At 40.3% G+C, this 17,209-nt stretch overlaps 1 pseudogene; it reads right to left on the bottom strand.

Moving 5' to 3' along the window:
- The window catches only part of LOC104674242, a 33,387-nt pseudogene extending 31,170 nt beyond the window's left edge, over window positions 1-2,217 (bottom strand).
- Window positions 2,218-17,209: the final 14,992 nt, after the last annotated feature.

Here is a 17,209-nt window from a genome sequence, read left to right as displayed (position 1 = left end):
TTAGATGGACAGTTTGGAAGATTTTCAAGGATAATTTTTGATTACTAAAATTTTGCCTTCCTTTTTTTTTTATTCTAGAAACTAGGTTGGCACAAAAGTAATTGCAGTTTTTGGCATTACTTTTAATTGCTTATTGTCCAGTTCCACATTAAAAGTAATGGCAAAAACTGCAATCAGTTCTGCAGCAACCTAGTAGCTAACTAATATGACACTTGGTCATTTTACACATATCTTTCTCGAATCACACAAATATTACTCATTAGATAAATAAATTATAGTTTTTTCAACTCTATCCCGATGATATTACTGTAATCACAAAAGGAGATGCCACAGAAGTCTGAAGGTGAACCGGAAGGCAGCATCTTTAAGGAAAGGCATGGAGGATATTTAGGAGTTATCAAATCACAGGTTAGAGAAGTTATAGGTGCGGATTTTTTTTTTTTTTTTTTTTTTTTTTTGGCTTTAGATCTCTGTTATTTAAGCTCGGTGCCTCATACAGTTCACGCCTTAAGCTTCTCTAAAATCATTAACATTATCTTGCAAATAACACTCTATGAGGTTGTGAAACCTCAGTTTGCTTCCCCAGATCTCCCTCACTTATTTCTGGAACTGTTTCCATTACTGATATTCTGATAGCTTCTGAATGTAACTCTGCAGCCATGACCTCTCTCCCGACCTCCAGACTGTTTTTCAATCCAATTGCCTACCTGACATCTTCTCTGAATTTCTAAAAGGTCACAAAATAAATAGCCCTCTCCCCGAATCTATTCCCAGTTCTCTCCCCTTTTCAATAATTAGCCAGTTCTCTAAGAGTTGCTTCAGCTAGAAATCATGCAGTGTTTTGTTTGTTTGTTTGTTCGTTTGTTTTTGTTTCTTTTCTTTTTTTCTCTTTTGAGGTGGAGTCTGTCACTCCGGCTGGAGTGCAATGGCACGATCTCGGCTCACTGCAACCTCCGCCTCCCAGTTCAAATGATTATCCTGCCTCAACCTCCCGAGTAGCTGGGATTACAGGTGCCAGCCACCACGCCTGGCTAAGTTTTGTATATTTAGTAGAGACGCGGTTTCACTATGTTGGCCAGACTGGTCTCAAACGCCTGATCTCAAGTGATGTACCCACCTTGGCCTACCAAAGTGCTGAGATTACAGGTGTGAGCCACCGTGCCTGGTCCCATGAAGTGTTTTTACCACTGTTTTTTTCTCCACTCAACATCCAACATGTCAGCAAATCCTGTCTACTGTATCTGCAAAGTATGTCCTAAGTCAGCTAAGTATTTTTCTGTTTCCAGTGCTGCTATCTTCGTCTCAGCACCCACCTCATTTTCCTGAAATACTGCCATGGTCTCTAGACCGATCTCTCCACTTCCCCTTCTGCTGCCACTTCCTTCCACATTCCAGGCTTTACAGAGCAACTATGGTGAAGCCACAAAAACAAAATTCAGATCATGGCAATTCCTAGCTAAAACCTTCTAGAAGTTTCCTATTGCACACAGAATAAAGTCCAAATGCCTGACGTGGTTTACCAGTTTCTCCATGACTCAATGCCTACTCATCTTCATGCATCACCTTCTGCCACTCTCTCACTTGCTCACACACTGCGGTTTCCCCTGTGACCTTCTCTTGGGTCTTTGAAATGCCAAGCTTATTATGATCTTCAGGCCTGTGCCCTTGCTGCTAATGCTACCTGGAATGTTCTTCCTTCAGGATCTTCACAAGGCTGATTGTTTTTTGCTTTTCAAGTCTCAGCTCTAGTGGCGTCTTCTCGGTGAGACCCACACTGACTCCAGCTCTCAATTGCATCAACGTGTTTAATTTTTTATTAAACTCATTTTATTAAACTAAAATGCCCTTTGGCTTTTATTTGTGGGCTGGTTTATGATCTACTTTCACCTTCCTGTGTCTGTCTTATTCTCTGCCATGTCCTTGGCACCTGATAGGATGTATTCACAGAGTAGACCCTCATGAACAAGTGGTAAATGAATGGATGAAGGTCTCTAAGGTATATTCCATTTGGGTTCATTAATATGGTTTTTTGACCTAAAATGTGGCAATCCCCACATTTTTTTTTATCTTGCTTTATTTCCCTTTTGGGATACCTGCTGCTAAAACCTCCTCTTGTCCCATAGCCACAGGGATGAGTTTCTGCAGCCTAACTAACCCTTCTTCCCTCCTCACTTCCCCCACAGAGGGGCAGACAATGAACATTTTTAGCATGACCATTTCTAAAGCTGCATCAAGCTTTCTCGAGCTAGTTCAATGAATCCAAACAGTAATGGAACTACTTTTATATGAACCTAAGGAAAGTGCCTTTTGCTTTTCATGGCTGTGCCCAATCTGTGCTCCTGGTTTTAGTGGCCCACTGAGCTCTCAATGAGATAGTTTTTGAGTATATATATATTTTGCAGTCCTCTTTCCCAAGGATTCAGATAGGAGTTTAGGGCTATTGTGGACCAGGGGAAATATTTGAGAAACAGACTCCATTTGTTCATAAAACATTGCTTCTCATGAAACTGGTTCTGGTCAGTGTCTGGACCTGATACTTTCAAGGCCCCTGGTTCCTAGTGCAAATAGCTTCTACAGATCTTTCCTCTCCAGGCTGTCAGCCTTGCCTGGATATAACTGGATCCCACCATGAACACAGCTTAAGCTCCAGCTGCTATCCCCAGTCCAACGCCAAAGTGATATTATAATCCTGACACAGGACTGATTAACCGTGCCTAAGTGGTTAGGAAGGGATTCATGGAGGAGAGAATATTTAAGCTCATTTCACAGGGTATCCTGAAGAATTTAGGGCAGAGAGGGAAGTGAAAGCAAAAAAAAAAAAAATGATGTATATATGCAAAGACATAGAATTATACAATCAGGTTCTTAAGAGGAATTTAGTAGTGTTAGAGTAGAAGAGGAGGGAGAATGAGAAGAGACGGGGCTGGTAAGGGAAGTTGGAATCAGGTCATTTAGGCCTTGTGGGCCCTGGCAAGGAACTGAGTTTTAACGAATAGGGGAATGTCACTGAATACATTTTTAAGCAAGAGACAGATGTCATCAAAACTTTCTTTTATAAATATAACTCTGGTAGGAGCATATATAATAAATTAAGGTGGGAGAGATTACTGGTAGAGAGATTGGAGAGGGGTCTATTACCAGGGTCAGGCAGAAGAAAAATAGAAACATGGACTAAGGGGATAGCAATAATGGTGGTGGGGAAAGAATAAGAAGGGTCTGATTTAAGGTGTATTTCAGAGATAGCATAGACCTGATATTGGCTGATTGGCTCTGAGGGATTATGGAAAATAAGTTTCAAGGGTGATTAACCAAATTTTACTCTTGGAAAACTGTGAAACTTAATATGGCATCAATTAAGATAATTAATCCAAGACAACAAAGAACAGAGAACAAAAGAGAAAGATGTTTGCCATGCTTCGAAAACACAGCCCAGAAGAAAAGTCTTACGTCGTAGATACAGTTTTTAAGATTGGAGTTGTAGTGCTACTCGGACAGGAAGATAGGCCACCCCATTGATATTGTTGATAGAATGGAGGGGTAATCTGACACATGTGGCATATTAGTAGTTTGTACTAAGGATTTTGATCTGTATTGAAAAGGTAACTGATCCTCAAAGAGTCACTGGTCCTTGTCTGACATTTACCCATTCTCTAACTTCCATTAGCAGTCTGTTGGCATTCTTGTACTGAGATATACAGGGCTCTTTGCCTTTTCAATCTCATTGCACAAACACTGAATCACTGTCTGTGCTGTAGGAAGGAGAAACCAATGTTTTGTTTTTTGCTTTTTAAAATGTGTGGTGTGTAAAGCAGAGAGGGGTTGAGTACAGAACTAGGAGTCAAAAGATTTTGGTTCTTTTCCTGGTTGCTCAAGTTAGGTAGCCTTTCCTTTTTTTTCTTTCTCCTTCCTTCCTTCCATTTTTCCTTTCCTTATTTTTTAAAACTTTGGTTTCATCATCTGTAAAATGGTGATGAATAGTGGTGGTGGTAACATTTTGGCTACTTGGCAGGTATCAAATGTAAGGATCAAGTGGGATCATGTTTACAACTATTCAATGGGTTACTATTTACTTAAAGCATAGTAGCAGCAAATATTATCCAATGAAGTTACCTGGTATGTTGGAGAGAATGCCCCATGATGCCTGGAGAAGATGACCACATTTCCATACAAGTCAGTTCTGTGTAATAATAAAATAGTGATTGAGAGCAGAGGCTCCGGAGCACACTGTGGCAAGTGGAAGTCCTAGTCAGCCACTTTTCTGTGGAATGATCATAGACAAGTTATTAGGACTCTTTAAATCTTTCCTTCACTATCAATAAAATAGACAGTAATTCTTATTTCACAAATTTTATATAATAAAGCAGATGATACAAGTATTGAGGATATTGATTTTATCCTATCACACTTGGGGGTAAGAAATGTCATATGATTCTTCTAAATAAAAACGAAATCTCACTATGACCAGCCATTCACCAGGATAGTGAGACAGCTATTATCATTCATATTTGTTCTTTGCCTCTAGCCACAGATAGGTGTTTGCAAAGAATCTAGGAGTCTTACATTGTGTCTTGAAGGAAAAAAATTCTCAACTCCTCAACCCATTTGTCGTTGCTATTAGATGCTTATAGTTCAACTCTAATAGAAGAGGCTCTGCTCATTCTGTGTCAAGTTTGGGTGTAGGGGCCTTTGCTAAGACTGGCAGGTTCAGCTTTTAGTACCCCTAGTACAGCACACATTCACTCCAAGGCCTTGTATCTTCTGAGAGAGCAGAAACTGAATTAGGTATGGATCTTCACTACCTGCAAAACCAGTCAAAACCCCCACCCCTTCCCAGGTTTGGGGTATCTCCCTGTCTTTCAGGTTCAGAATATTTGACCTCTCTGCTTACATACTTTCTCCACTCAGCCTTGACATTTTCCAGGTAATTTCTCTTCAAAGGATCTTTAAAAACAATGTTGCTATTTCTTTCCTGGGGGGTGTGGTGAATAGCATATTTACCCAGTTGATGTTGTCATGTGAAATCCCTGGTTTATGCATATAGATCACTTATCATACTTCTTGGCACAAGATAAGTGCTCTAAGAATGGCAACTGTGATGGAGAGCTGCTGTCTTTCCTGAACCATCTTCCAACTTCCTCAAGCTTTACAATCTGGCTCTGTGCCCAGGAGGCTGACACACAGGATGCATCATTGAGTTCCCATGTTCTCTGGCTTCTGATTAGACTCTGTCTATAGAGGGAACGAGGGACAGGGAGAAGATTTAGGTTGAGGAATTCATTCTCCTGGCTGCTCCCTGTGGAGTCACATGTAGCTGCCTCACTCTGTGGCAGGCTACAGCTTTTGCTAGATGGCCCATGCTTCATGGTCTTTTCTCTTCTTTTCCTGCCTCTTCATGCCTTAGATATGGTGACAGCTCCCGTGATTACCAGCTCTAGAGTATTACCCCACCCTTTGTTGCTTTTCCTCCTTTGGTAAATAGCTCCCATCCTCATTATTCTTTATATATATATATATATATATATTTTTTTTTTTTTTTTTTTTTTTGATGAAGTCTCTCTCTGTCACCCAGGCTGGAGTGCAGTGGCTTGATCTTGGCTCATTGCAACCTCTGTCTTCCGGGTTCAAGCAATTCTCCTGCCTCAGCCTCTTGAGTAGATGGGATTACAGGCACATATCACCACGTCTAGCAAATTTTTGTATTTTTAGTAGAGGCAGGGTTTCACCATGTTGGCCAGGCTGGTCTTGAACTCCTGGCCTTAGGTGATCTACCCACCTCGGCCTTGCAAAGTGCTGGGATTACAGACATGAGCCACCACTTCTGGCTTCTTAATAAAATTTTTATTTTATTCAAGTATTGAGTTCTTAAGTGCTTCCTGGATCACTTCTCAAAACTAGAGGGATAAATGTTGAGGCCAATCATAATCATTTTATTCTCATGTCAGCAAAAGATGGTCATGTGCTGCACTTGTCAGTTGAATAAAAGAAAGAGGGTTCCTGGGAGTACCTGAGAAGGTTTTCTTTACCCTTAAAAAGAGACACCTAATAAAAGCTTGTGCTTTTTAACTTTACATGTTGTTGTGTATGGAAGTGATCATTGGAGCCATTGGAGCCATCTTGTGACCATGAGTGAAAGCAAAGAGAAAATCATAGAGAAACCTGACATTGTTAAGTTGCTGAATTAAGCCTAGAATTTCCTGCTGTCAAGCATTTGTTATAGGATATAATTAATTTCCTGTGATTTAAATGACTTCAGTTGGAGTTTTATGTTACCTGTAGCTAAAAATAGCCTTGGGGTTTAATCCCAATCTCTCTTTACACTTGTTTGTTTTTAGTGCAAAAACAATTCTTGATAGAAAAATAATTATTTTCAATTGTTCAGTAGCTGCTATTTTTTCTACTGCGTTTTATTTTCAAGTTAAGATCATAAAATAATAAAGAACATTTGAATCTCTTTAAAGTGAATACTTCTAGCAGTATAAAATTTCCACATCATCTGAGAATGGCACACTTCTGAGATGAGTGGGATAGGAAGTGGGAAATCTACCATTTCTACATATGTCAAACAGGGGTTAAACTTTTCTTGAGAGAACAAACAAACAAACAAAAATCCATCTATAAGATTACAGAAAAAATGTTACCTTGCTTTTCTTAGAATTTCAGTTTTACTGTGGAAATTGTGAAGTCTGAAAAGGAAAAGCTATTTGCTTACAGAATTAAAGAATAGACAATCCTGGAGACTGGGAAACTTCAGTATCAACCATTCTATCAATTACTGATTTACAATTTGCCAAATGCTTGGAAAAGTTCCTGGCCTATTGTTACCATGATGTAATTATTTGTTTAACATATTTTCTAGCAAGAAAAGAGAAGTAGAAGCCAGAAGTGATAAGTTTTCAATTTCAGATACAGGTCAGAGGTAAAGGAGTCATATAGCTGAATTTTCCAGGAAAGACCCCATTTCTAATATGGATTGATTCATTCAGTTCTACTTCAGTGACTCAAGTATCACACAACATAAAGACCATAAGTCATATGACTCATCTCTTTCTTTTTCTTTTTCTTTTTTTTTTTTTTTTACCAGAAACTCTACCAGTTGCCCAGAAATAATTACAATTTCATAAATCCCCTACCTTCCTTAGGGAAGGTACATTTCCTTCCTTCTAATGCCTTTGTCATACAGAGACAGAAAATAAGGAAAAGATATCTGGGGATGGGAAAATGCTACTATCAACATTTATTCTGTTTCCCTCCTCTTTACTCCTCATTTTCAATTTTGTGTGCCAACTCAGGTAACCATCCTCCCACAAACCTAGACTGTGGTGGGGAACAAGGAGGGGGCGGATGTTGGCTCTGATAAATAGCTGCCTCTCTTTCTATGCCTCTGCTACAAGGTACTTATTGACACAAAAATAAAAAAGTACTAAACATAGTATCCAGTTTTTCTGTGTAAATCCAAAAAAGACATTATTATTGACTGGGTTCTATATCAAGTCGGGGCAAGTTATCCACAAACAGGATAAAGATAATAAACTCTTTGGGGCATCAGTATACCATACAACAATCTCACTGTTCCCTAGAGCTGTGGAAGAATTCATTTACTTCACATAGGTGAACCTTTCTCTTCCCCAGAGAGCATTTTGTTCATCTTAGCTCAATACAAGATCAGATCCATTGTCAGCAGTAACGATTTGTGCCGTGTGTGTGTGTGTGTGTGTGTGTGTGTGTGTGTGTGTGTTTTCCACTGGGTTGAAACTTAAAGCATCTCTGAGTGGAAAATAAATGGCAATAGCTGTATCTCAATTTTTACAAAGGGGTCGAGAAGGAGAGAGGGAGAACCTTAGATTAAGATGTTCTTCTGGAATCACAGGTTCATCCAATGAGCAATAAAGCAAGAAACTAAAGCCAGGCCTCAGAAAAACCACTCCATTTATTCCCTAAAATCTTGTTTTCTTCTTTGCTTCAGGTCCATGGTAATTCTTGCCTCACTAGCACTCTTTCAAAGACAGTGTAACAGTCCCTTAGCATTTGGAAAGAATTTTATTTTGCAGAATTTTGGAGCCGGCCTTGGCTGACTCTCTATTAATGTTAAAGAAAAAGTCAAATAACATGATTTTTCTATTAAAGCAAAGGTTTCTACATTAACTCTGAACTTCAGGACACCACAGAGAGCTGAAGATAGCAGTTGGAGTGACAGTGACACAGAAATGAAATGAATTAAAATTGCAACTGACAATAAAGCAGGAAGAGGTGGGAGGCAGTAAAGGCTTGTCCCTGAAAATTACAGCATTGCTGATGCTGGAAGGAACAGTAATTTAAGACAGTTATGGACCTTAAAAAAAAAAGCAATAATGTTGAAGCCAGACTCAGTCTATATGGAATGGTTATTATTTGGTTTAAACTGTGAAGAATGCATTTACTACTTCGGTAACAAAGAGATACTGACCTTGATGCAGTGCAAATTTGATATGGGATTAGAGGTCCTTGTTCTTAGATTGCTGCTAAAGACAGGGGAGCGGCAGTAAAACAGCATCTTGGCACTGAATAGGCACATGTGGGTGCAGCTCCACTTCAGTCAGGGCTTAGAATCAGCAGCCACTTGCGTTTTAGGGATGTAGTCTCAAAGCTCTGAGAGGACTGAAGTGGTACTTTGAGAACACATATGCATATGCTCCCTCCAAGGGAGGTGTCCTGTTCTATTTGGGATCACTGTGCATTATGCAGGAAGTTGGTCACAGAATAAGGAATCAGGATTTCCAGACATCACATCTGCCTACAGGTCAGATCCTAGCTCTCCTCTTCCTGCCTGTGTTATCCTGGGCAAGTTATATTCCTTCTCTGATTTTCAATTTCACCATGATATGTGATTATAATTATATTTTGTTTTTAATGTTAAGTAAATGAAGATACTTTTTCAATGTTGAGCACTATATAAAAGCTGAAAATTGTTCCCACTAGATTGGACTGACAAGGGAATGTAGGTTTCCCTTTTATTAAATATATGTGCATATTTTTATTTATGCATTTGATATCAGTTGCTATCTGAGACTTGGACAAAATTGCAAAGAAGGCAGAATTTGAATATTTCTAACTTTCCTATGAGCAACTTATCTATCCATTTCTTTTTTCCCTTTTCTCTCCAGAAAACTAAGTCAGAGCAGAAGGAGAATTGAAATGGTGATAAGGTGAGTGGGCAAAGGTAATGGCGTGTAGGCAAAGTGTCAAGGGCCTACAAGATTTCAAGAGCTACAATGAGGTTTGAGACTTGAAAAAATAATTTTGGCTTCACTGAAGCTTAGCCCAACTTATATAAAGTTACTATACTATGTATTTATTGTATGATGTGGGCAAATTTTAATATGTTTTATATTATGCCAATTATGTGCCTAGAATTTTAGAAAATCTTAAAAGGACTTAGGGGGATGATAAGGAAAGACCCTTTCACATGGTAAGATCAGCATCTTACCATGGGAGAAAATGTTCAGCTGGACCAATAATCAGTGTACGTGTGTGTGGGGAGGGGAGGGGAGGTGGGGGATGAGGTGAGCAGGCATCACTCAGCAGTAGCTAGGGGGCCATTTTTCAAATTCACACATTTCTGTCTCTCCATGCAGGACATAAGGTAAGATGTGGGAAGTGACGTTCCAGGCTATGAGAGATTTTTCTCCTCAGTGTATTCCTAGCTCTGTCAAAGGTCTTAGCACACATTAGGCACTCAATAAACACTGAGTGGATAAATGAATGGGTGGTCTAAGTCAGGGGGTACCTGGTGTTGCCAGAGCAGGTAGAAGTAGAGGGAGAATGGTGTCAGGGTGTCATGAGTTAAGCAATATGAAGTGACTAACCTGAGAGTTACCCTGAATGAGATGAGGCAGCATGGGAAATTGAGTTTTTGGAAGGGATACTAAATAATAATAATAATACATCAACAATGACATTTTGAGTTTACCATCTGGCAGGTGTTATAATAAAAAACTTACATTCAGCATCACATTTTCTTATCACATTGGCTCTATAATACGGGCAGTATTACCATAGCCATTTACAGATAAAGACATACAGAAGTCAGGTTAGTTACCTAAGGACACAGAACTAGTATGTGACAGAACTGAGAGCTAAACCCAGGTTGGTCATACTTCAAATCTGGGCTCTTAATGACTACAATGTAGGAATCTGTAAAGCATACAACAAGCATAGAAATAGAGCTCCAATCCTAGAGGGTGCTGGAATAGTTATTATAACACAGGTTATTGAAGCGAAAAACTGTTTTTAAGGGAAGGTATCGGAAACTCATTTTCTTAAATAGAAAATGAGGAAGAGGTTAAGTTATAGGAGCAAGAAAGGAACCTGATTTGGAACCGGGTTGGTTCCAAAGCTTAGACTGAAGGTCCTAGTTAGGAGATCCAAGTCACTAGTTGTAGAGAGTACTGGATCTCTCCTTTAAGGCACTCATGCTGATGCTGAGTTGTAAACGTTCTGTGTCTTATTTGAATCTATCCTTTCTAAGTCTAATCACTCCTCTTTCCTTACAGAGGAGTCTCTCTAACGGGTCTAGACCATTTCTGGTTCTTAAACAGAAATGCTTATAGAAGTACTTGAGTAGCTCACGAAAATGTCTATGTTTGAGCTTCACCTCAGACCAGTGAAATAAGACCTCTTGTGGGTGAAATCCTGACATTATGGTTTCTTAATAGTTCCTATGTCAATTTAAATGTGCAGCCAAGGTTAAGAACCATGGTTGTAGGTTAACATTGCTGATCAATTAACCACTATTCACGTAAATTTGGTTCACAGCTCTTGGGTGGCATATATATATATAAATGTATGTATTCGTATAGTTACGCTTTTAAATAAAATTTTTCTAATTATAAAATTAAAACAAATTTATACAAAAATAAATCTTTTCAAAAGAAGAGATATTTATTGTTTCCTGACAATATGATAGAAATCCTCGTACAAGAGCTGAAATTGCTATCAAAAAGCCCTTTTTGAATAAATACAAGGAGGAATTTCTGAGAAATCAGCAGAAATTGCCAGAAATCAAACTGAAAAGAGCTGAAAGACACATTTCTAGGCTTGTGTTAACGCTACGGATGCACCGGGGCCAGTGTTGGGTGGCAATGGCCCAACGCCTAATGGAGAAAATGTCCTAGAACTGTGGAAGATGAAGGCTTGGAACTGAGACCCCCCCCCCGGAAAAGACAGGCACTTGAAAGCCTTCCCTCAATGAAAAGGTGAGGAGGGGGCCAGAGGGTTGGGTAGTGGAAGGTGAGTTATATTAGCCTGGGCTCCAGATAAAAGAAATTTCCCCTCTTGCAATTTATACCTTTGACACAATGCACTGGAAACAATTTATGTACAATCTCATATTTGGTTGATCTTTCTCACCTTGGGAGCCTGGTGGCTGCTTCCTCGTGGGACCCCTGGCTGCTACCTCTGTACCAGACACAGCTGCCACCACCTTATCTGCCAGCCTCTGTATGATTGCTACACTTTTCACTGGAGCCGTAGCAGATCTGGAGACCAGGCCCAACCAATTGCACCCACGGAGACCTGGCTCCCTTAACCAATTCTGGATTCAAATAAACCACTATGACCAATTGTTTGGAAAATTCAAGTTAAAATAATTATCATAATTTTGTTCATAACATTCTGGCAAGCCTGATGAAATCGAAAAACAAATCTCTTTTAATAGAACCCAAATAAACTCAAAACCCAAATCTTGCAAGAGTCTCATAAATTATGCAAAACAAATTCACAATTAAACAACAACAGAAACAACAAAAGAAACATACACACACAGTAATAAGCTAACAAAAGCATGAATCAAGAGGGGAAAAAAACACAGCAAATGTACTCTTCGGGAGCATCATGCAATGGGAGTATCAAACGGTGAATGTAAAATAAAATTTTGGTTTCCCTCCAGAAGCTGACTGCAAGGGAAGGATTCAAATGCAAGTATTTTCTGTAGTAGATGGTCCCAGAATGTATCAGTAAAGGATTGGGAAAATTACATCAAAAAGAGAAAAAAGTCAGTAGATGATCTATATTATCAAATGGGTTTTTACTGTGGACAATTGAATCTCAGCATTGGGTCTGGAATTGGTAGGTTCTTGGTCTCGCTGAAGCTGTGGACCCTCGTGGTGAGTGTTTCAGTTCTTAAAGATGCTGTGTCCGAAGTTTGTTCCTTCTGATGTTTGAATGTGTTGGGAGTTTGTTTCTTCTGGTGGGTTTGTGGTCTCACTGTCTTCAAGAGTGAAGCTGCAGACCTTCCCGGTTAGTGTTACAGCTCTTAGGGCAGCGCATCTGGAGTTATTCGTTCCTCCCGGTGGGTTCTGGTCTCACTATCCTCAGTGGGTTGGTGGTCTCACTGACCTCAAGAGTGAAGCTGCAGACCTTCACCATCAGTGTTACAAGCATAAACAAGTCATAAAGTCAGCACAGACCCAAAACATAAAAGCAGGAAGATTTATTGCAAAAAGCGAAAGAACCGCACTTCCACAGCCTGCAACGAGACCCAAGCGGTTGCCAGGGCTGGCGCAGGCAGCCTGCTTTTATTCCCTTATCTGACCCCACCCACATCCTGTTGATTGGTCCATTTTACAGAAAGCTGATTGGTCTATTTTACAGAGAGCTGATTGGTCCATTTTACAGAGAGTTGATTGGTCCGTTTTACACAGATCTGATTGGTCCGTTTTGACAGGGTACTGATCGGTGCATTTACAATCCCTGAGCCAGACACAGAGTGCTAGACAGAAAAGTTCTCCAAGTTCTCACTAGGTTAGCTAGATACAGAGTACTGATTGATGTATTTACAAACCCTGAGCTAAACACAAAGTACTGATTGGTGCATCCACAATCCCTTAGCCAGACATAAAAGTTCTCCAAGAGCCCACTAGACCCAGGAGCCCAGCTGGCTTCACCCAATGGATCCCGCACTGGGGCCGCAGGCACAGCTGCCTGCCAATCCAGTGCCTTGCACCCCTCAGCCCTTGGGCGGTCCACGGGACTGGCTGCCGCAGCGCAGGGGGCGGCACTCGTCTGGGAGACTCGGGCCACGACAGTGGGGGCGAGGCTCGGCCATGGCAGGCTGCAGGTCTCAAGGCCTGCCCCATGGGGAGGCAGTTGAGGCTCGGTGGGAATTCCAGCACAGCCCTGGTGGGCTGACACTGCTGGGGGACCCCAGGCACCCTCTGCAGCTGCTGGGCCAGGTGCTAGGCCCTTCATTGCCTGGGGCCAGTGGCACCCGCTGGCAGCGCCTGCCGGCTGCTTCATGTGCGTGCCCTGCCAAGCCCACACCCACCTGGAACTTGCGCTGGCCGGCGAGTGCCACGTGCAGGTCTGGTTCTCACTGGCACCTCTCCCTCCACACCTCCCTGCAAGCAGAGGGAACCTGCTCCCGCCTTGGCCAGCCCAGAGAGGAGCTCCCACAGTGCCGTGGCGGGCTGAAGGGCTCCTCGAGCACTGCCGGAGTGGGCTTTGGGAGCGAGAGCGAGGGCTGCTAGTGTGTTGTCACCTCTCAGGATCACTGGGAACGCTGCTAGCAGAGGTGGAACATGCTTCAGAGTTATCCCAACTAAGATATAAGGAAGCTGGGGATGCTTATTGATCAACTTCTTATCCATCATTAAATAAAGGATGTTTCTGGAAACATTGGCATTCACCCTTTGAATTTTCTTTGCGCCTGGGCTGAGTGTGCCCTTAGGATCAAGCAAAAAGTAATCAGGCAGAGAATAGCAAGATCCAGCTAACAGATTTTGGCATGTAGAGGTGAATGTCAAAGGGTTAGGAGCAGGAATATGAGGATTTGATCACTAAGAATGTTTAAAGAAATAAAGTGCAATTTAATTATATATATACTTAAAAGATATAAAATTATTAAAAGATGGAAAACTTCAGTGTCAAGAATCCTTCCCAAAATTCAAACAGGAATAACGAGAAATCTCCTTTTGAACACGCAATCAGGCCTATTGCAGAGACTGCAGAACACCAGAGGCAAACAAGAGGTAATACAAGTGGTCAGAAAGAAAATACAAATTACAGCAGATGTCTCACAGACAAAAGAAAGACAGAAGCATAGTATCTTCAAAAGACTTAGAGAACATGCTGTCAACCTAAAATTGAATTCCTTGGCTAAACTTTATTCAAAGAAAGAATACAATAAAAAAATTTTCCGACAAACAAAAATAGAGTTTACCACCAACAGAATGTGCCATATCTCACAAAGATATTTCTAAAATGCTTCAAAAAGATAAAAACCGACCTCAAAATGAAGATCTCTTAGATCAGAAGTCAAGAAACTATGGCTCAGAGGTTGAATCCAATCTACAGATGGATTTTGTAATTCCTGTGAGCTAAGAATATTGAAAAAATAACTTTATATTTTATAACAATATTAGATTTAGAGAAAAGGTAAAGAGCTTGTACAGCGGGTTCCTATATATACGCTTCCCCACCTCTGCTCTAGTTTCTTGTATTATTAGTTCTTATATTTGTGTGGCACATTGGTTAAAATTGATGAAACAATATTGACAGACACATATATACACCTATACACACACATACTCATACACATTACTGTGTGTACATACAGACATACATACATATGTATATACATACTTCTACCAATACACACATTATGGATTTTAATGTCTTCTTGGAGAATGACCCCTTTATCACTATGTAACGGTCCTTTTTATTCCTGTTACAGTAGTTTCCCTTGAGGCCAGGGCTTTGCTAAGAAAAATGAAATGCTCTGGGCATATTTCAAAATGTTTACTTTTTCTCTCCTCCTGCCAAAAAATGGGAGAAGATTTTCCTCCAGTCTGGGTTCCTGAAAATAAAACTCACAAGGGTATAGGGATCTCCCTATGACTGGACCTCCAGGAATTTTTAACTCTCAAGCTAGTCCACACTCAGCCTCCAACAATTCGTCAATTACCATTTAAGTATTCCAACCAGTTACCGGCTGCAGCTCCCAGTAAGTTGTGAGTGTTTTTTTTTTTTTTTTTTTTTTGAGACGGAGGCTTGCTTTGTCCCAGGCTGGAGTGCAGTGGTGGGATCTCAGCTCACTGCAAGCTCCGCCTCCCGGGTTCACGCCATTCTCCTACGTCAGCCTCCAGAGTAGCTGAGACTACAGGCGCCTGCAGTCACGCCTGGCTAAGTTTTTTGTATTTTTTAAAATAGAGATGGGATTTCACCGTGTTAGCCAGGATGGTCTTGATCTCCTGACCTCGTGATCCACCCGCCTCGGCCTCCCAAAGTGCTGGGATTACAGGCGTGAGCCACCGTGCCCGGCCAAGTTGTGATTCTTATATTGCCCTCTCTCTCTAGTTTTCCAGGTGGTGGTATGTTCTGTGTCCTCAATTCTCTGATGGATCTAAAAGGAATTGTTGATATTCAGTTTTGTAACTCGTTATGAGGGTAGGAGTGATGACTTTAGAACTCTTGATAAGTCTCATCTGAAATAAGAAGTCCTCTAAGAATGTTTTTTATGTTTTAAAATGGTTGAAATAAAAGATGAATAATATTTTGTGGTACATGAATATTACATGAAATGTAAATTTCAGCATCCACAAATGAAGGTTTATTTGAATTATGCTCATTCTGCTTTTTTTTTCTTTTTTTGAGTCAGAGTCTCACTCTGTTACCCAGGCTGGAAGGCAATGGCACTATCTCAGCTCACTGCATCCTCTGCCTCCTGGATTCAAGCAATTCTCTTGTCTCAGCCTCCATAATAGCTGGGACTACAGTCGCATGCCACCATGCCCGACTGATTTTTGTATTTTTAGTAGAGGCAGGGTTTCACCATATTGGTGAGGCTGGTCTCGAACTCCTGACTTCAGGCGATCCACCCACCTTGGCCTCCTAAAGTGCTGGTCTCATATCTATTGACTCTGGCGACTTTTGTGTTATGAAGGCAGAGTACAGTAAATTGTGACAGAGACCATATGGTCTGCAAAGCTTAAATATTTACTCTCTGATCCTATACAGAAAAGTTTTGCCATGGGAAATCTCTGTATAGTTAAACAGGGAACAGTGACATGTGGATAAATATAAACAACTATTGACAGTGTAAAGCAGGGTCATGAGCGGCCTCTGGAGCCAGGTTGACTGGCTTTGAATCCTGGCTTCACCACTTAACTAAGTGGTCACAACTGGGTGACATAAGGCAAGTTCATTAACTGCTTTCTACTTCAACTTTCTCATATCCAAAATATAAGGAGAACATAGTACCTATTACATAAGTGCTAAAACTTCAGGGGGTGGCTATGAGGCTTAAATGACCTAATATTGATAAAATGCTATAAACAGGGTCTATTTGTATACAACTAAATACACAATAATAATGAATGATTTGATAAAATTAAAAAAACTAAAATACTAAAAAAAAATTATAATTTGTAAAAATGGAGGCAATGACCAAGTTTAAAACATTCTGAAAACCTTATAATGTTTGGGTAGAGATAGAGATTTGAAAACTTCAGATTTGGTTAAATATGCTGTTGTAGACATGGCTAGCCATGCACCAAGAATTTGTTCTCAGACATAGTATAGAGTTGATGCTGGGAGGGATGGCTGTCCACCAAAGACTGTTATTGTATCCAGTAAAATATAAAAGGTAATGATGGTGGTCACCCAGCAGCCATGGCTCTTAAGAAGGGACTCAGGCTTCTTACTCTATTAAATTAAGAGATTACCTACATCCTGGGGATGATGAAGGCACAAGAGCGAAAGGACCTGGATTCCTAATTTATCCCATAAAGGAAAGCCATTTGCAGGTTAGGAACACTTGCATTGGGCTGACAGATGTCTAAGGAACATATTTACATTATATTAAGCAACTGAAACATGAAGACTGGTTACAAAAGCTGGTTTTATACTACCCAAATGCATGTATTATGTAACTACCTAGCCATTGGTGGGGGAAAATAGAATGTAAAATGCCTGACAAATTCAAAAGCAAGCAGGAGAGGAGAAAAGAAAAAGAAGCAGAGAAATAGCTAGATAAATGTAGAGCACCAAGTGGTAGAAATAACTCAAAATGTACTATTAAACACAATAAATGTCAATGGAGTAAATATGCAGGACAAAATATAAATATTCTCAGTTTAGATAATTAGTAAAATCTAGGTATACGCTATTTTTAAAACATACCTGTGCATTAGACACATAAAAGTTCCAACTTAAAGGTTAAGTATGTTAGGCAAAT

This window comes from Rhinopithecus roxellana, chromosome 8, assembly GCF_007565055.1.
Source record: "Rhinopithecus roxellana isolate Shanxi Qingling chromosome 8, ASM756505v1, whole genome shotgun sequence".
NCBI classification, from domain to species: domain Eukaryota; kingdom Metazoa; phylum Chordata; class Mammalia; order Primates; family Cercopithecidae; genus Rhinopithecus; species Rhinopithecus roxellana.
Note: the sequence above shows the minus strand (reverse complement) of the source record. Positions and strands in the feature narration are given on the sequence as shown.